Raw genomic sequence first — 20,650 nt, 5'->3', positions numbered from 1 at the left:
CATGCTGGCAGATCAAAGCAGCAGAGACAGCCTGGGTCTGGTGGGCGTGGTCCAATGATCCAACCAACCCTGGGACTGCTTACTGACAGAATCCACCTTCCTTTCAACACCCATCAACTTCTACTGCTGATGGATCATCTCATTAGGAACACACCCACAAAAGGTCTTTGTTGTGACATATGCATATAAAATATAAAAGCTTTTTCTTGTACTTAAAAAATAATAAGTGAAGTTTGCCTCAGGCAAAAAGACACTCAGAAAAAATATATGTATAAATAATTGAAATGCACTAACTATTCACTTAAAAATGGATAAACATTCTCAAATTCATTAAATAATTTTCTTAATGACTATATGATTTTTTGGATGCTTATATCACCAGCCGTGTTTCTTTGGCTCTTCCACAATTGCTGTGTGTAAGTCTTCCCTAGAAACTGCATTTCTCAACATTTTTCTACTGCTCTGGGATCTCAGATTTTTCAAAAAAGAACTTTGAACTTTTCCTGAATTTTCTCATTTCAGTTGTGAACTGGTTGTCAAGAATAGCACCTAAAAACCTGTTCCAACAGTATCTGTTTAAACATTTTCCAATAATAGTACACAGACTATCTTCTGCCTTGAAAGAAAACACATTCAATGTTGGAATTATCTGACATACACAGCACATTCCAAAAAGTGACACAACAAACATAACAGCCATGTACACATATGAAACAGATTTGCTATGTAATAAATGTAACTATGTTTACTTATGGATTATGGATTTGTCTTTAAGTCCCCTCCCCCTTACTTCCCAGAGGTAGCAACTGTCATGATGATGATGATGATGATGATGATGATGATGATGATGATGACAGCAATAATAACAGCAAATTTACTGTATGTCAGACATTAGTCTAGGCATTTAACAGTCATTAACGTTTTTCATGTCGACAGCAGCTATGATACAGATACTGTAATTATCCTCTATTTGTATAAAGGATCAGAGAAAGGATAAATTAAATAACTGGTCCAAAGCCATTAGTTGGTAACCAGAGGGGTCAGGACTCTAACCCCAGGAAACTGGCTCTGAAATCCTTTCCAGTATACCAACACTTTATAGGCATTGCTATATATCCTTAAATGCTTCATCTAAATGTGTAAACATCACAGCATGATTATGAATAGTCTTGCCTATATCTTCCTGTGCACCTGTTTATAGTAAACATCTAGCAGCAAAAATTCTGGCTATTAGGTTAGGCACAGAAGGTGGTATGCTTCTTCCTATTTGGCTATCTTGTCATGTAGAAATTCTTAGTTTAATGTTGTTATAACTTTGGTATTGCCTTTTCTGGGTATGGTTTATACTTTCAACACTGTAAGTACATGGTAGTCTTTGGATATAATCACCATATTCCCTTTGAAATTTTTCTTTTCACATTTGTGCACGCTATGAAATAGGCATCCAGATGACGAGTTAGACCTATCTTTTTCTAAATGGTGATGTTCCCACATCCTCGCTTGAATAATTCTTTCTTGGCTCACTGACTTGTAGTGTCACATCTGTCATATTCCAACTTGATAGATAGCTAGTTGTTCCACTCCTAAGGCCTATAATTCCTTCTGGCAGTATCACACTGTTTAAATTAGTATAGTTTATGATAATATATTATTAATATTCACATGCATATCCTTCACCCTTTGCTCCTTTATAATTGTCTAGCCTATTCTTGAATTGCTTTTCTTTTTCATAAATTTAGAATCATCTTATGAAAACTTCTTTTAAAAAATCACTGGGGAGTTTATTGGAATTGCAATGAATTTATAGGTAAAATTTGGAGGAATTGTCATCTTTAAAATATTGAACCCTCTTCTCTGTACATCTAGTAAAATGTTTCTTTTTCCTTTTCAATAAAATTTTGTGGCTTTCCCCATAAAAATTGTACTCATCATTTGTTAGATTTATTTATGGGCATCTAAATGTTTTTATTGCCATGGTTAATAATGTCCTTTAAAAGTTACATTTAAAAAATAACTATTGATTTTTGTGTATTGATTTCTAGCAGCCTTGCTGAACTTTCCTTATTAGCACTAATATTTATTTGTAGATTCTCTTGTATATTTTATGTAAACAATTCTATCATCTATTTCATTCCTTCTACTTTTCCTCCATCTCAAGCTATTTTTGGTGTCTCTTCTGCTTTTTAAAACACAGACAGAATTATCATATAATAAAATGTACCCATCTTAACTATTCAGTTCTGTGGGCTTTGATAATTATGTACAGCTCACACCCCAGCCAAGACATTGATCACTTCCATTACCCCATGCTCCCAAGCAATGCTGTGTCTGTTACCATATTCCAGCCCTCAGAAGCCAACAAACTGATTCTTGTCACTATCTCTATTCTCTATTCTCAACTCTGAATAATTGAAATACAACATCAATGTTGTTTTGGGAAGGGCTGCTTTTGTGTGGTATAACATAACTTTCGGATTCACTCATGTTGTGACCCCTTCTTTTACTTGGGCTGAGTAAATCTCCAGTTTTGGAGATTCTTGTTGACTCAAGCTCATGTGGATCAACATTTGGGTTTTTAATGGTCATCAGTAAGACAATCCTAAACATTTCAATAGTTAGTCTCTTATTTGCTTATTTACCTTGGTGAGGACTGAAGTAGAATAAAGATGATTTCCTCCTATATTATTAATTTTGATAGTTGCAAAAGGGTTTTTGGAAAACAAGTAAATTACAATATATTCTTAGTGTTTTTTAAATCATTTATTTGAAGGAAGTGTATTGATTGAGAATGACTATGGAATTACATTAAACAGTTTTTCTGACTCTATAAAAAGTGTTTTGTTCGTTAATCTGACAGATTGTCTAAGGCAGTTTTATATTCTTGGATAAATCTTAATTTGCAACAATTTAAGAAATAATATTATTGGATTCCTAAATAGGTTTAGTACATTTATCTCTTTGTTCATATATGAAATTGGCCCATGGTTCTTTTTTCTTATTTTGTTTCAAGATTTAATGGCCTCATAAAATGAGCTGGATAGCTTTCTTCCTCTTTCTATTTTCCCAAAGCTATTTCATGATGGTAAAATTATGCATTTATTGAAGGCAGAATTTACCTGAGAAGAGAAACCATCCAAGCTTGCCTGGTGTGTGTGTGTGTGTGTGTGTGTGTGTGGTGTGTGTGTGTGTGTGTGTGTGTGTGTGTGTGTGCGTGTGTGTGTTAGAAATAATATGTATTTATATCTATATACAAATGTACATATTCAGAATATTGTTTCTTTTTATTTCCATTTCTCTTATTTTGATTGTGTTTTCTAGATGTTTGCCTGTTTGTTTTTTAAAAGTGCCATTAAAAAAACCCTCTTGACTGATTCTTTGTCTTTAACAACAATTTTTACTCTTGCATTTATTTCCTTTCCTTTAATTCCTATCTTACTGATGTAACTGTAACCTCTCTACACAGCATCTTTACAAGAAAATAAATTTTCAAAAATTCCTTTAGTTTTTTGTCTGCTTTTTTTGGCTAACCTTTCATTTCAATACATTTTCAACCTTCTGTTTTTTAATTTAGCATATATAAAAAAGATATATTTCAGCTCCATACAATAATGTGCTGGAACAATTACTGGTTATACTGGCCTGTACGAGATGATGGTGTGAATTTCTTCCTAACTCCACCCTTGTCAGTAGCTTGAAATAGACCACAATGTGGTTTTTAACTGTGGCTATTGGCAATTGCTATAGTCAGTTGCTCCAATTCCTTTACCATTCAAACATACATACCAACCTGGGGAAACCTGTTGGAAAATATTTTTCAACATACCACTGGTTTCTTGGACTGGTTTCTTGGAGTATTATGATTATTCTAAAATTCCATCCTTTATTTGTTGCGTTGACATGTTTTTTAAAAACATTTCCAAATACTGTAAAAATTTGTACTGTGAAATTTTTTTTTTGGGGGGGAGGGCGGTTATCTGGTATTGGAGATTGAACATAGAGCTTCACAAATGTTAGGCAAATGTTCTACCACCGAGTTGTATCAGACTGACTGTTAATGTTATTCTGATGTTCATAGAATATCAATTCTTTGGCATTTGAGGGGGCTCAGTAGAGCATGATATAGTAACATTATTTTTGAAAGGTCCATGTATACTTGAAAACGTGTGTATTTTTAATTTTCAGGGATATGCATAAATACATATATAAACATACACATGTGCTCTTTGTTAAGCTTGATAATTGTGTTATTTAAGTTACTTAAGTTTATATCATTGCTATTTTTTGTGTCTCATCTATCAATTACAGCTTGATCAGGTCTAACAAGGGAATATTAAACTTTCCACTATATTGATTTGTATTTTTTCTTTCCTATTAATTTTGCTTTACACATTTCAAGGCTCAGTTGGGAGGTACATATATGATTATAGCATCTTTCTCACAAATTTTTCCTTTTAGTTAATAATTGGTAATATTCTCTTTACCTTTAGTAGTATTGTTAATTATTCTTTTGTCAAATATTATGCTGATACCAGTGGCTTTAGGGGTTAATATTTACTTGGTCTATAGTTTTCTATTTTTCATCATTACTTTGCTATTACGCTTTAGATATATTTCTTCTAAGCAGTATATAGTTAATTTTTCCCTGATATGAGAGTTTTCATTTTTTCTGCTGTGGTGCTGAGTTTTGAACCTCATCTTAGACATATTAGGTTGTTACTACAACAACCACAGCCCTTGTTTTTGTTTTATAAATTTTGTTTATGTCGGTCCTGGAGTTTCAACTCAGGTCCTGAGTACTGTCCCTGAGATTTTCAGCTCAAAGCTATGTTCTACCACTTGAGCCACAGCACCATTTCCAGCTTTCTTGGAAAGTTAATTGGAGATAAGAGTCTCATGGACTTTCCTGCCCCAGGATGGCTTCCAACTGTGATTCTCATATCTAAGCCTCTGGAGTAGCTAGGATTATAGTCACGAGCCACCAGAACTTGGCCAACCCTTATTTATTTATTTATTTGACAGAATCTTTCGAAACAGTCTATGTTGGTGTCAAACACACTATCCTCTTGACACAGTGTACCTAGGATTACAGGTATGTACCACAATGCCTAGCTCCATCTTTTAATTAATAACAATCTCTTTACATTTCTGTAGTTAAAGTTTTTTATTTATACTCACTCCCTTTGACTTCTTGCCCAGTCTTGATTTGATGAAGACCATTTCTCGTTTGCCTGTTTAGATGAACTATTCCGTTATGCCTGTAAGCATAGAGATCAGTATAGATAAAATGAACTCCACTATCCAGAACACAATTTATCAAATTATTTATTTGTCCTCTGGAATATACAGATTATATTCCTTTTTTTTGTCGGTTGTGGGGCCTGAACTATGGGTTTGGGCACTGTCCCTTAGCTCTTCAGCTCAAGGCTAGCACTCTACTGCTTGAGCCACAGCACCACTTCTGCTTATGTGCTGCTGAGGAATCAAACACAGCTCCTCATGCATGCAAGGCAAGCACTCTACCATTGAGCCACCTTCCCAGCCCCATTCCCTTTTATTTTTAGTGATAGCTTTCCCCTTAATAACATTCATCTATGATATAACTTAATTCAAAGAATAAAAGAGTTTTAAGCTTTTGCTTTAACATATTATCCTACAAATTATTATTCCTTTCTGGTCCTTCTTTTGAGTTACATTTTGAGGCAATGATTCACATATGTTTTTCAACAATTTTCTGTGCTCACTTGCCAGCATTTATTTATTTATTATTTATTGTGCTGGTCCTGGTGGTGCTTGAACTCAGGGCCTGGGCACTGTCTCTGAGCTTTTCTTGCATAAGGCAAAGGATCTACCACTTGAGCTACAGCTCTACTTCTGGCATTTTGTTGGTTAATTGGAGATGAAAGTCTTCCTGCCTGATTGGTTTTGAACCACAATCCTCACATCTCAGCCTCTGAGTAGCTCAGACTACAGTTGTGAGGCATTGGTATTTATTTATTTAATTTTTAATTTAATTTTATTATGAAGGTAATGTATAGAGGGGTTAAAGTTACATACATAAGGTAGTGAGCACATTTCTTACTGAACTTGTTATTCCCTCCTTCATTTCTCTCCTTTGTTTTTATTCTTAAAAAATTATTCGAAAACCCTAAAAGCTCTATTTTTTTTTTTTTGGTTGGTCGTGGGACCTGAACTCTGGGCCTGGGTGGTGTCCCTCAGCTCTTCAGCTCAAGGCTAGCACTCTACCACTAGAGCCACAGCATTACTTATGGCTTTTTCTGCTTATGTGGTGCTAAGGAATCAGACCCAGGGCCTCATGTATGCAAGGCAAGTACTCTAACACTGTAAAAGCTCATTTTTGAAGATGTCTTTCTTTGCCCACTTCTTTAGTTCTAGTTCAGCTGACATCAGAATTCTGAGTTGTATTCATTTTCCCTCTGTACTTTGAAGAAATGATCTGTGTCTTCTAGCCTGTAATGTGACTGTTTAAGATAATTCTGTTGCAATTTAAGTTGTTCTAAGATATAGGATTTATTTTTCTTCCCTGGGTATTTTGTATCTTTAGGCTCCATATAATTTTGCTGCAAGGAATCTCTTTTGTGCTTGCTTTTATTTTTATTTTTTCTATCTTACATAGATTTTTTCTGCTGCTTTCATCTGAAAGTGTTCTTTTTATGAAGTTTGCATAATTCTCAGTGATTATCATTTCAAATAATGTTTTCTCTGTTATCTTTATTCTCTTTCTGCCACTCTATTAGATACATTTCCTCAGTCTATATTCTATGTCTTTCTTTTTCTTTCTTTTTTTGTATAGGTTCTGGGGCTTGAACTCAGGGCCTGGGCATTGTCCTTGACCTTTTTGTCCTCAAGGCCAGCACTCTACCACTTGAACCACAGCTCTACTTCTGACTTTTTGGTGGCTACCTGGAGATAAGAGTCTCAAGGATTTTTCCTGCCCTGTCTGCTTTCAAGTAAGATCCTCAGATCTCAACAGCTAGAATTACAGGTGTGAGCCACCAGTATCTGGCTACTTCTCATGGCTTTTAACCTCTCCTTTAAATTTCTATTTCTAACCCCTTTCAATCACTGTGACAAGCAATGCACCCACACCTAACTTCCAGCCCATGAACTTTCTCTGCTTCTATCCTATCATTCCTGTACCTGTTGTCAGTCATCTTAAACACGTCGTATTGTATTCTCCCACAGGTTATTTCTCGATTATTTCACATTTTTTGGAGTCCTAGGCTTTATGTTTGCTATTTTGGCTGACTTTCATTCACAATGAATAATTTCTTTATGCCCTTTTATAACCTGGAATTGTAAGGAAGACTTGGCTTTTCCTTGGGAACGTAGGCAAGCCTCTGTTGTAAAAATATCTCTCCAGTGTGTTTAGTGTGCTTTGTCTAAACAACCCAGAGCCTTCGCTAGTCCAATTTTACATTACTTTTCTGCTCCAGGATTTCTCACATCATGAATGACTTGTAAAACAAACTCCAAACATGCAGGTTTGGGTTGTTGAGTTCTTGGGGGATAATTATTTATTGATGTAGTCTGTTTTTGTTTGTTTTTTTCTTTTTTTAAAGTTAAAGTCAGGTGCTGAGACAATTTCCTTGTTGTTTCTCTGGCTAGTGGGAAATTTTTTTCCCCCTGAGTTAGCAACACAAGGGTCAAATTCCTAGGTAATGGGTTGGATGACTCCCCCCAGAGTGACCAAACATTCATTCTGGGGCTTTAAGCTCTCTCTTAGTTTCTGATGTGGGTAAATCGTACTTATTTCACTTAGTCAAGCCATGGATTTTTAAAAACCTACATTACCTTGATTTACATTTAGACATGTTACTAGTAGTATAGTCATGCTGTTTTGAAAAGTCAGAAGTCCTTCCTCCTTTATCTGATAGAATTTTTTTATAGGGGGAAGTTACTGGTACAGGGACTTGAACTCAGACCCTAGGTATTGTCCCCTTCGTGTTTTGTTCAAGGCTGGTGCTGTAGGACTTGAGGCACAGCTCCACTTCCAGCTTTATGGGCAGGTATTTGGAGATGAGAATCTCATGGCCTTTCCTTCTCTGTGTGGCTTCAAATGACCATCCTTAGATCTCAGGCTCCTGAGTTGCTGGGATTACGGGTGTGAGGCACAGGCTCCCCAGGCTCCATGGACTCCAGACTTGGGATGATCTTTTATATACGGCTCTTTGCTGCTGCAGACTGAATGTGGTTGTGTGACTATTTTGGACCCTCAGTAACTATGCCACAGTAGTTAAGCTCCCACATCTGCCCCCAAATGGACTTGTGCCTCCCTTTGCTCTTCTATCTGTTTCTCCATGAGTTCCAAAGGCTGGTTTATTATGCCAGATGAGGCTGGGTGAACCATGATTTCTCCTCTCCCACCAGAAGGGCAACAACAGTAACTTGTTTGCAATGGCTTGCTTTCCCTCAAAGATGGCTGGGTCCACATCATGTAAGGATGTATACAATCCAAAATCTCTGCGTTGTGTTTTGTTTTTCACTGAAATTATATATCCATTCCAAGTGTATTTTATAACCATGGCTGCTGAGCTTTTTTTAGAATTTTTTTTTAAATAGCTAAGGTTTAATGCTGGATGACTTAGATAAAATGACATTTTAGGTTTTCTCCCCGCCCTGAAATTGAATAGAAAAATCTTTAGTACTTTTATCTAGCGGGCTCCATTCTTCCTTAATATCCCTTTCTCTCTGATTTTTAAAATCTTTGAAACACTACCCTAGAAATCAAAATAAGTGAGAGATCATTTCATTAACCTTTGACTGAGGACTATTATCTTGGAAAATTGCTTTCCTCCCTTCATTGTATAAAGTAATACTTACTGTATTATTGTGTTCAAGTTAAATACAACACTGCCACACTCTATGTGCAAATCCCCATTTACTGTTATTTCTTGACTTTTCTGGATGCTATCTTCCCCTTCCCCCACCCCCTCTTGCCCCGTCCCTCTGGGAGAAGGAGATTTCACTTTCTTAACTAACTCCAGACAAATGCTTTACCTGTCTCCTCTTCTCACTGCATAGTTAGTGGATCCTTTTTATGGCTATCAGCGCTGAGAGAGTTTGCATTATTAAGGTGGTACAAGCATTATTCACAGCTAGGCCCCATTGAGGATGGATGGAAGCTATTGTTTCTTTATCATACAACTTTTGTATTCCTTTGAGTTAATAATCATCTTGTATTATTTATAGGTTCTTTATACCTGTTGGTAATTCAGCCCCCAGATTTATAACAGAGTTGAAAAAAATCTTCTTATTATGATTTAGTGGATGCAGCAGGTGCTTCTAATTTGACCACCTTGGTTCTGGAAGTCTCACCTACTTTGAGTTTGTGTAATGTTGGTGATTTGTTTTGTCTTTATGAATCTCTCTTCACTGCCTTGTAAATGATTTGTGCACTAAGTAATGCATCATGAGCATCTTTCAGGCCTCCAGCCACCTCTTTAATGGATGCATGGTATCCGATTGCATGAATAGACCATAATCCATTAAACTAATTGCCCATTGTGACACATTTGTGTAGTTTTCAATTTTTCACTTTTATAAACAGTCCGGAGATTCCCTTCCTGAAGCTTGATTTTGCTTAATGATTTGCTAAGATAAATTCCAAGTGTAGAGTGGCTAGGTCAAGGGATATAAAGATTATTCAGGATTGGATGCATATTTCCTCCTTGGTGAATTTGGAGGAATTGTATCAACATTGTACTTCAGAAGTTTGCTTTAAATACTTCCAATTTTAATGCTCCTTGTATTGCATAATACATCTTTAATAATTCGTGAAATTATATATATCCTCCTATGCAGATATCAGCCTGTATTATGTTTTGCTATTTAGTTGTGTATCTTGTGAACTTGCTTAACATGTACCTCTCCCCCTCCCCCTTACCCCCCCCCCCACCCACCTTGGTCATTTATCACCCACCCACTGCTTCTTTGTGTATAGAATTTGGAATCGTTATCTTGTCAGCTGTATTCTCTACTTGGTGGCTCTTCCAGGCTCATTCTCATACAGTTTTCACAACTCAGCTGCCCCTCTACCTTTCCATGGAGTCAATATGTATCCAGTATTATTGCAATTTTCAAGAAGCTGCAAACAGGTAGACAGACAATGCCACCGCCCTACGGAACTTACCTTTTATTAGAAGAGAGACAATGAACCAACAAGGAGAAAACTTCAAAACTAGGGACTCTCCCTGAGAGAATTGGGGGACTCCTTCAGCCTTAGCAGCTGAGGAAGGTGTCTGGCAGGAGGTGACAGAAGGGCACATTTAAGGAAATGACATTCAGGAAGAAGAAACAGTGAGAGTAAAACTCAACTTCATGCCAATTTGAAAGAGAACTTAAAAAAAAATGTAATTCGGTGGAAATCTTTTGGACAGTTTTGACCTACAGAAAACCCTCTAGGTTTTATATAATCCTCACTGAACTACTTATTCACTCCTTATAATTTCTAGCCTTCCATAATTCATTTCTTAAGTTTGTTACTTTTTTTTTCTGAGGTAAGTCTAAGAATTTCTTAGGGATAAAAGACTGTTTATAGCTGTGGGATCTCTTGGGTTCTTATGGTTCTGGAAATGTTTATGAAATCTTTATCACAAAGAATGGTGATCAGTTTACCTGTCTGGAGATCAAGTTGCTTAAGGTCTACCTGCTCAGATTTCCTTATTCCTAAAATGAGCATTCACTGAACACTTATTAGGCACCTGCAAAGTCCTATGTTTTGTTTTAGGTTCTGAGGTGTTTCTCTATGCACTAGATATTGATTGCCTTCCTTAAAGGGCTGTGGTTAAGGTGATCCATAATGTAAAGAGCTGAGAACACTTTTATCTGCCAATTTTAATGCTCCCTGTATTGTTTAATATGCCATTGATAGTCATATTGATAGCCAATGTATTGATAGTCATACATTTTAGATAGAAAAGGGAGATGGAAGGAAATAAACAGTGGGCAGAGTTAAGGCAATGATCATTAAAAAAAAAAACACCAGAACCAGGAGATAGATAAAGACCAAGTAACTCTTACTGGAAAATGCTGGAGACCAGAAGTGCTTCAGAATTCAGATTTTTTTTTTGTATTTGGAAATGTTTGCATGTATAAAATAAAACTAAAGCTATTTTTAAGATATATCCCTAGTCTTCGCATTAAATATTTATGTTTCATGTATACTTTATATGGGTAGCTCAAAGGTAATTGTATACAATCTTTTAAATAATTTTGTTCATGAGAAAAAAAGTTTCCTGGTATGGCCTGTTTTACCCATTAGAACATTTTGATGCTAAATTTTCAAATTAAGGATGGTTACTCAATCTGTAATGGAATTTCCAATGGAATTAGAAAACAGTAAAGGCAACAATGCCTAATAGATCAGCAAGTGTTCAAACACAGGAGCAAAATATACCTGATTTCCATTCCTCCCATCTTCTCTCATTTGGTCTATCTACTTTTCTTATTGCAACATTAACTTCCCAAATATTAGAGATATTCCTATTCTCAAAAACAAATGACTTTTAATATCTTTGATTCCTACTATAAATTTTTGCTCTAGGTGTTCAAAATACACATCAAATTATTCCTAACTACCTTTCGTGTTATGTCTTTCTCAGGCCACATAATGCTTTGGACTAGCCTATGAGTTGTTTAAATGCTAGTCAGTTATAATATAATCTACTATCTAGTTCCTAGTTTTCTCATGTTTGATTCCCCAGCTATCTGAGTTTATGAATCTTTTCATTTCCAAATAATCTAATTAAAAGATCAAACTTGCATTATTAAGTTTTTATGCCGTGGGGCAATAGTTGCTTACAAAGTCCAGTTATGTATTGCTTAGTTATAGGGATATCATCAGAGAAATCTACTGTTGAGTGTTTTTATGGCTGTGTGGACATAACAGAACACATTTACAAAAATACTAAGAGAGCTATGACTTCAACAGAAGATACAATTTCATACAGCCTCTCTTGTGCCTGTGTTGTTGGCCAAAATATGGGTATGTACTGATTGACGATTACTTCTTAGAATAAGCTTTCTCTGTTTGCTAAATAGTAAATATCCTTACAGGACCAATTCAAAAGTCAACTTCTTCAAGGATATCTATCTTACCGTGATGAGAGAAATGAATGTCTTTATTGAGACAACTTATATCCCATACTTCAAGACAATGATCATGTTGCATATATTTCTGTGTCTTTACTACAGTCACTGAATACCTAATAACTACTTGATTCTCAGGAATTGTTGAATCAATGGAAGAATGAGCAAAGTTTAGAGCAGAAATGGCCACTGAGGAGTAAGATTAGAGTGGTGGAGGAGAAGCTGTGGTTGGTTCCTTCCAGATTTTTCTCTGGATGTTTTCCTTTCCCTTCTTCTTCCTCCCTCTCTCACCAAGCTTGTAACATAATAAGTCTATGTTTAGAGTAATATGATTTAAAGGTCAAATTTATTAGCAAATAGCTGTGTTTATATACTTAGCATGACACCAAATAAAAGCCTTTGAAATTAATACTGTTTGCTGGAACAAGAATCAGGTTCAATCCTTAGTACAAACTGAGCCTGTTTAAGGAAATGAGCAGGTAATGTGGTCTCTACACTCATTCCCTTTTATTTTGGTTTTTAGAAACGTATTTCATTTTTTTAAAAAGAGCCCAAGTTGGTCTGTTGGTTGGGATTTGCCTACTTATTGTTCATTTATGCTGTCATCATATTCTGTTTGGGAGAGTTTTCTGAATGGCAGTGATGGCTTCTTAAGACCTGGTGTGAGCTTCCTCTGCTCAACTTGGGCATACTCCAGATCCCTGGTTTCTCACTGGAGAATTCCAACAGCTGTGGGATTTGCCATTTAGGGGATCTGGCTGGTGTTCTTCCAGGTGGGCCTCAGGACACCCTTCTAGAAAGACGACTTTGAAATGTCTGTGGGCTAGAACAGGGATAGAGAAGTAAAAAATGACTTAAATCAGAAAGTACAAAGGGGCAGGCTCCAGAGAAATGGATGATGTTGGCTTCTCTGGCCCTAGGCTCCAGTTCCACTTGGGAGAATATTCTAGATCAACAATAACCTTGAGGGCAAAAATGGATCCTGGGAAGAGATTTTCCCAACCCTTAGACATCCTACCAGTCTGGATTGGTTTTAGTTAAAGGAATGGGAGATGTTGGAATACTGGCTAAAGATTTTGTCCAAGAAGATCAGAATACCACTTACCTGCAGTGTGTATACTTGACCGTCGAGGGTGAATGGACATGTTCTAGAGGAGAAGGTAATAGATTTTAAAATCAATTCCTAAGATGGGAGAGGGAATCATTAAACTAAGTGAATACATTTTCTTGGGAAAGAGGATGAGGCTGTGTGGGGTCTGAGCATGTTGCATCTTTCCTTGAAGAGGGAAAAAGGGATATAAAAGGATAATGAATCTTTGTCCAAGTACTTACTTGGGAGAGACTTTTCATTTTGTTTTCCTCACCAAAGGGTCTTAAGTACTTAAAGTTTTTTTTCCACTTTGGAATGACTTCTGAGTTAGTTTATATTTTCCGTTTCATCATTCTGCAGTTGCATCTCATTTTTAACCAACAAATGGTTTCCTACTTGATCAACCACCCTATTTATCAGACTTGGTTCCAGATGCCTTTTGGTTGTTTCCAAAGATGAAATTCACTCTCAAAGCTGAAAGATTTATGTTACCGAAACTCCTTAAGAAATGTGCCATCAAGTCTGAAGAATTTAAGAGGGGTTCCAGATACTGTTTGTCAATGAAAAAAATCAAGACTCATTGTCTAGCAGTTTAATCTTCTATATTTTCATGTCTTCTCTTATTAGAGCTGAAACTCAGATTTGTATGAAGTATTTGAAGTGCATTAATCAAAGGGTTATGCTTCACTTAGCCATCTGTATTTAACATTCTGCTTCTATGATATCTCATTGGGGAGAGAAAAAAAAAAGAAAAGTAGAAAGATGAATGTAAGGGAAAATAAAGTCATGGATAATTAAATCATGAAACACTGATGGATTCAGAATTTATATACCAGCTTAGTGTGCATTACACACATAGCAGGCTGCCCAGGGCTCCGTTTTCTTCATCTTAAGTAATATGTGGTGACTATAGAAAACTAGGGAAAAGCAAAGCAGAAGAAGAGAATTGAAAGTCATCTGTAAATCCATCCATTGCAGGATTTTGGCCTTTTATTTTTGTACTCTCTGTTGACATGTCATTTACTTTATGGTAGATTTAAATAATCAGTATTTTGGTTTGTTTATTGAAAACATAAAATACAAACTTTAAAAACAAGAAACTTTCATAAAACTTGTAGGTAAGGGGACTTGTATCAACCATGAGTCAGCTCTTCCTTACTGCCCACATAAGGAATAATACTATCTTGATTTTTGCAACAGTCTTTTTTAATGTTTTCAATAGTTGTATCATTTAAACGAATCTAATTTTCCTTTACTTCTCAGTTGTCACTCTAGAATTATAAATGTTTATTTATTTAAGTAAAAATTCTTTTTGATACTCAACTTGTCCTAAATATGGCAAACAGGAGCTGTATCAAGTAATTCTTTGGACCTTTTTGTTGTTTTGGTCAGTCAGTTGTGGGGGTGTTGAATTTGGGACCTGGGCACTATCCCTGGACTTTTGTGCTCAGGGCTAGCTCTCTGATCTACCCATTTGAGGCACAGCTCTACTTCAGGGTTTAAATGGTTTGTTGGAGATAAGAGTCTCATGGACTTTCCTGCTTGGGTTGGCTTTGAACATGATCCTCAGATCTCAGCCTCCACGATAGCTAGGATTATAGTTGCCAGCCACTGATGCCCAGCTCCTTTGACCTACATGCTTTTGCTTTCTGACAAAGCAAGATTTCTTGGGCTGTTTTGGGCACTCCTGGGTCTGATTATTTCACTAAAGACCCATAATTTCTCTCAAGTGGTAACAGTTTTTGAAAATAAGATCTAGGAGCTTTCTGTGCTTCACTTTTGAAATGTCAGTACTTTTAGGTTCTGTTAGAAGAAAGAAGTAAGACACACACATTATGGGTTCTTATGAATATTTCAGGTTCATTGAGCAATGATCATTTTGATTACTGTTACTTTTCTTGACACGATAGCTGGATTCTTTTCTATCCAATCTTACTCTTTGTCTGTGTATATGTGTATTTATGTCTAGTCCTTTATCTCTCTTTGTGGGAGCTTACGCATGCATGCATGTGTGTGTGTATGTATGTATGTGTATGTGAATTAGCTATATTTCACAATTTACAAAATAATCATTGTGCATGTGGAAAGGTCTGCATAGGATAGTAATGAGAAGGTCAGGCTGGAGTGGGGAAATGTTTGTGGTACATGTAGGAGATTTAAGTCATCTCACCATGAGTGAGTTGAGAGTAGAGAAGGTATTCTTTGGGACGGGCTGGCCTGGCTTAAGCAGGGCAAGGAGCTTTTTAGGAAAACCTCATCTACTCAGTGGACTACATCAGACCTCCAAACACAGTGATCTCTTCAGAAAACCCAGATGAACATCCCTGAAGGGAAAAATTTCCCTCATATTTCTCTCATAAATGTGGAATATTTTTACTTTTATTATCTTTAAGTAGTTGTGCAAAGGAATTGCTATTTAACAAAGTAGTTTATGAATACAATATATTGTGGTCAATGTTACCCCATTCAACATTTTTACCCATCCTTTTCCTGGAAAGTTTTAAATTATTAAAATAGAAAATAATTCTTGATGGGTATTGGTGGTTCATGTCTGTAATCCTAGAAACCCAGGAGGCTGAGATCTGAGGATCACAGTTCAAAGCTAGCCTGGGCAAGAAAATCAGTGAGACTCTTATCTCTAATTAACCACCAGAAAACCAGAAGTTAAGCTGGCTCAAGGTGGAAAAACAGTAGCCTTGAGCAAAAAAGCTCAGAGATATAGCACCTAGGCCCTGAGTTCAAGTGCCAGGACTTACAAACAAAAATCAAGAGAGGAAGAGAGAAGGGGGGAGGGAGGGAGGGATGGAGGAAGGAAGGAAGGAAGGAAGGAGGGAGGGAGAGAGGGATCGAGGGAGGGAGGGAGGAAAGAAAGAAGAAGCAAAGAAAGAAGGAAAAGAAGAGAGAAAGAAGCCTTTCAAATATAATTATTGGGTATATATGTCCATCAAATCCTAAGATTTGATGATTTTACATGAGTAATTTGCACAAATGAAGGACCTTACTAATTTACATTTATACACATGGTATATTTTTTAGACTTTTTAAAATATTCTCTTGTGCTGAAAACACTGCTTTATTTATGTCTCTTTATTTTGGTTGGTCGTGGGACTTGAACTCTGGACCTGGGCGCTGTCCCTGAGTTCTTCAGCTCAAAGTGAGTGCTCTACTACTTGAGCCACAGCACCACATTTTATGCCTATTTTTGTACCTTAACTTTTTATTCACAAGATGTATTTGAATGTCATTTTTTTTAACCAGTTAGTATCTATTATCCTAACATATCTGACCTCTTACTTAATGTAGACAAAGTCTGAGGCAGAATCTTTATTCATATTAATGTGTTTGGTAGGAAATGGTGATTTCTAACAGATTCTGACATTCGGGTACCTCCACCTCTTACTGAGGCATTGCAGAGTTTCTTTTTAAAAGTGTTCTTCTTGAGCTCGGCATGATCAGTCACATCTATAATCCTAGCTATCCAGGAGGCTGAGATCTGAGGATCATGGTTTGAAGTCATCCTGGGCAGAAAAGTCTATGAGACTCTTATCACCAATTAACCACCAAAACACTGGAAATAGAGCTGTGGCTCAAATGGAAGAGCACTTGCCCTGAATGAAATAGCCCTCGGATAACACTGCGAACTTCAGAGCCAGCACAAATACTCAGATGTGCATGCACATGCGTGCACACACACAAGCATACACACATTCTTCTTGGGTTGGGTATTATGTTTCAATCCTATAAACTTAGCTACTCAGAATGAGGAATTGTCAAGGTCCAGCGCTGCTTTGTCAAAAACAAGTGGCCTTATCTGAAACAAGTTCAAAAAGCAAAATTGCTGAGGGTGGGGCTCACATGGTAGAGCCCATATAAGGCTCTCAGTACCACAAAAACAACAAAACACAACAACAAAATTTTCCTTTTTCCTTGTATTTTGTCTAAAAGTGTCATGAGCCTATATCATGTGCTATTACTCTGATGCCATTTAAACCATAAGTCTCAGTAAACTTTATATTATATATAAAATATGCCTCTTTTAAAATATGTGTATATGCAGTTTATACTGATTTTTTTGAAGAGGTAACTTTGTCTTTTAATTATCACAGAGATGTTAACATGCTTGGAAAAGAAAGTAAAACCCACATTTTGGGAAGAATAGTTTTCTTTATCTGTAAATCTAATTCTAAATATCATTTTAGGGACTCAAGTGGTGAGAGTACCGGTGTAGCAACTGCAAAACCCACATTAAAAACCTCAATATCACCCTCACCAAAAGGAACCTAGTCCCCATATGCTCTTCTAGTCATCATAGATTAGGAATTTGAGGTAAAAAGTGAACACCAGTGGCAAAGGACTTTAATCCTAGAGATTCAGTAGGCTGAGATCTAGGGGAATCACCATTTGAAGTCAGCTCAGACAGAAAAGTCTATGAGACTGCGATAATCTACTCTGTAGATAGCAGACAGGCTAGCATGGTTCTCCCACAAGTAAATCTCAGGATCCATGTACTGAAATAGGGAGACCAGGTCTGACCAGTACCATCTTGGCCATATGGTAGATGGTAAGGTATGGTATCTTGTCTTCATGGTAGGGGAAGGAGAAACCCCACCTCCCATGTGAGGGGCATGCCTGAATCCTTAGAGACAGGGGCAGTCACTTGTCTGATAGGTTACAAAACCTGTGAGTCCAGTGTTTGGGACTGGGAGTTTCTTGTGACCTTGTCCCTACTTAGGCCTGGACCAGCTCATGTGCCATTATGCCATGTCACGAGTCTCCATGTTCATGTCCTGTCTCCTGTCTCCTGGCTCTTCTCCAGTCACCGTGGCATCCCAATTCAGCTCTCCATTGGAGCTGAATTGGTTTGTTGGTATTGTTTTGTTCTGGTTTTCCTCTCTGGCCTTCATCGCTTAGTTTCCTAAGAGTGTTAATTGTATTGCGGACTGCTGGTCTTTGAGATGAGTCCACCATGTAGTCTCCGGCCTTTTTAATAAGGACTCCAAGAGTCAATCTTTCAAAAGGTGGCTTCTCCGTTTTCTCATTGTACAACATTACAACTCTTAAAAACCATTGTAGACCTCAAGAACATTCTTTTACATAGATTAAATCCATTGACACTGGTTATAGTAGATGCTGGAACAGAAAGATTTATTAGTCCATTTAAAGTAATAATCAGAAACTCACTACATGTTTACATGAATTACTGAAAATAAGCATATTTATCAGAGCAAATATTTTTTAGGGAGCAGAGTGGCAATTGTCACAGTTTTACACATTTCTTTCCAATCCATTTAGTAAATGACAGCCATAGCCTTCTATTTAATCTTGAGTTCAATTTTTTTGTGTGATATTACTCTCCTGTAGCCCACTGGAGACTTCTAACACCTGTTCAACAAGGAATGTAAATGAAAAGAGGTGAATGATGCTTTTGCATTATTATCATTATTTATTTATTTGAGCCCAGGGTCAAATCCTGGGCTTGGATGCTGTCTTCGTACTCCTTTTTGCTCAAGGCTAGTACTCTACCAGTTGAGCCACAGCACCACTTCTGGCTTTTTTCTGTGATTAATTAGAGATATGAGTCTCACGACTTTGCTTCCCAGGCTGGTTTTGAACCACAATCCTCAGGTCTTTGCCTGCTGAGCAGCTAGGATTACAAGTAAGAAAGAATGACTATGCCTGGTCAGCCTTCATATTATGACAATAACTGATATGCAGATCCTCAGCAAATGTCTCAGGGTTCCCCGAGGTGACAAGTCTGGGAACTGCTGGCATAGACAAAGGCCTGGTGCAGACAGATACTGGGAATGTAAACCAAGGCTCTAGGAACTCAGGGAGATGGCTCCATCTTTCTGACTCGATCTATGCCTCCAGTGAGTTGTAATATGTTGGCTAATTTTGTAAAAATATACAAACAGTGAGTAACAGCATCGTCCCAATTTATCTTAAGAAGGTCCAGATCCTCATTTATAGCCATGTTCAAGCACTCACTTGGACATCCAATAGACGCATCAAGCTCAGCTTGTCCACGGCTTGTTGGTCTCTGTGCTTCTACCCGACTCTCTCCCAATGGAGCATTTCCCATTTAGTGGATGGTAGTTTCACCACTGGAGATGATCAGGCACACCACCCTAGGTTCATTGGTGAGTGCTTTGTCTGCTTTGAGCCAGGGTCACCCTACCTGTCCTCTCGGCTTTTGCCTTCCACCCAGTTTCCTCAGCTTCTTCTCAACCTCACAGCCAGAGCAATCCTTTGAATACCTCAAACAATGCATTTTTTTCCTGCTCAAAATGATGTGGTGTCATGTCCCTATCTTTCATAGGCAAAGCTGATACTTAAAAAATGAAGGTCTTCAGCCAGGCGCCAGTGGCTCATGCCTGTAAGCTTAGCCACTCAGGAGGCTAAAATCTGAGGATCGGGCCTCAAAGCCAGTGCAGACAGGAAAGTTCATGCGACTCTTTATCTCTAGTTAACCACCAAAAAATCCAGAAATGGAGCAGTGACTCAAATGGTAAAGTGCTAACCTTGAGCAAAATAGTTCAGGGACAATGCCCAGACCCTGTGTTCAAGCCCCAGAACCCTCACTCACAGGGAAACAAAACCCCACAGAACAAAAAATGAGGGTCTTCCCTATCTGTCCAGCCTGTGACTCTGCTGAGACCCTGCTTCTCACAGACTGCTATAGCTGCAGTGACTTCTTATTGCTCCCTGGCCCTCTAGACAGTTTCTGCCTCAGGGCCTTTGCCCAGACTCTTCCTCCATGTGGCATGCTCTTCCACCAATATAATCCAACTTGCTTATTTTCAAGCCTTTGTCCAGAATGAACCATTTCCTGTGTCCTACCTTAACAAAAGCTAAAGTCCCATCTCCTACACTCCTTTTAGACTCTCCTTTTTTGGTTTCATTCTTCTCCAAAGCTTTGTTTTATATCCTTAACTTATTTATTTATTGTCTTATTTGTCTGCCCACCAGCCCTGTAATGTGGATTCTGTCAGTTAGAAGGTTTTTAAATTTTGGGGCTGGGAAGGTGGTTCAGTGGTAAAGCACTTGTCTTGCATGCCTGAGGCCCTGGGTTCGATTCCTCAGCACGACATAAGCAAAATGAAAAAAGGTGGCACTGTGGCTCAAGTGGTAGAGCGCTAGCCTTGAGCTGAAGAGCTGAGGGACAGCACCCAGGCCCAGAGTTCAGGCCCCATGACCGGACTCAAAAAAAAAAAAAAGAAGGTTTTTAAATTTTATTTTATTTCCTTCCCCCCCCCCACTGATGTACAGTATCCTCAAAACTTACTATAGTGCCTGGCACATTGTAGATGCATGATCCATCTTTGTTAAAGGGACAATTGAATGGAATGTCTTGAGAAAAGTTAGGATGCCTTAGGCTTATCCTTACTATCTGATACTGGTATCACTTAAAATTAGTCATCAAAGACTAATTTTGGGGTATTCAAAACCAAA

The 20,650-nt window shown here is 37.5% G+C and overlaps 1 pseudogene; it reads right to left on the bottom strand.

Annotated features, from left to right (window-relative positions):
• Positions 1-786: 786 nt before the first annotated feature.
• The window catches only part of LOC138813129 (large ribosomal subunit protein eL30-like), a 113,769-nt pseudogene continuing 93,905 nt past the window's right edge, over positions 787-20,650 (bottom strand).

Source organism: Dipodomys merriami, unplaced genomic scaffold (assembly GCF_024711535.1).
Source record: "Dipodomys merriami isolate MVZ:Mamm:240054 unplaced genomic scaffold, mDipMer1.0.p SCAF_59, whole genome shotgun sequence".
NCBI lineage: Eukaryota > Metazoa > Chordata > Mammalia > Rodentia > Heteromyidae > Dipodomys > Dipodomys merriami.
The sequence above is the reverse complement of the archived record's forward strand: the minus strand, read 5'-3'. Positions and strand labels throughout refer to the sequence as shown.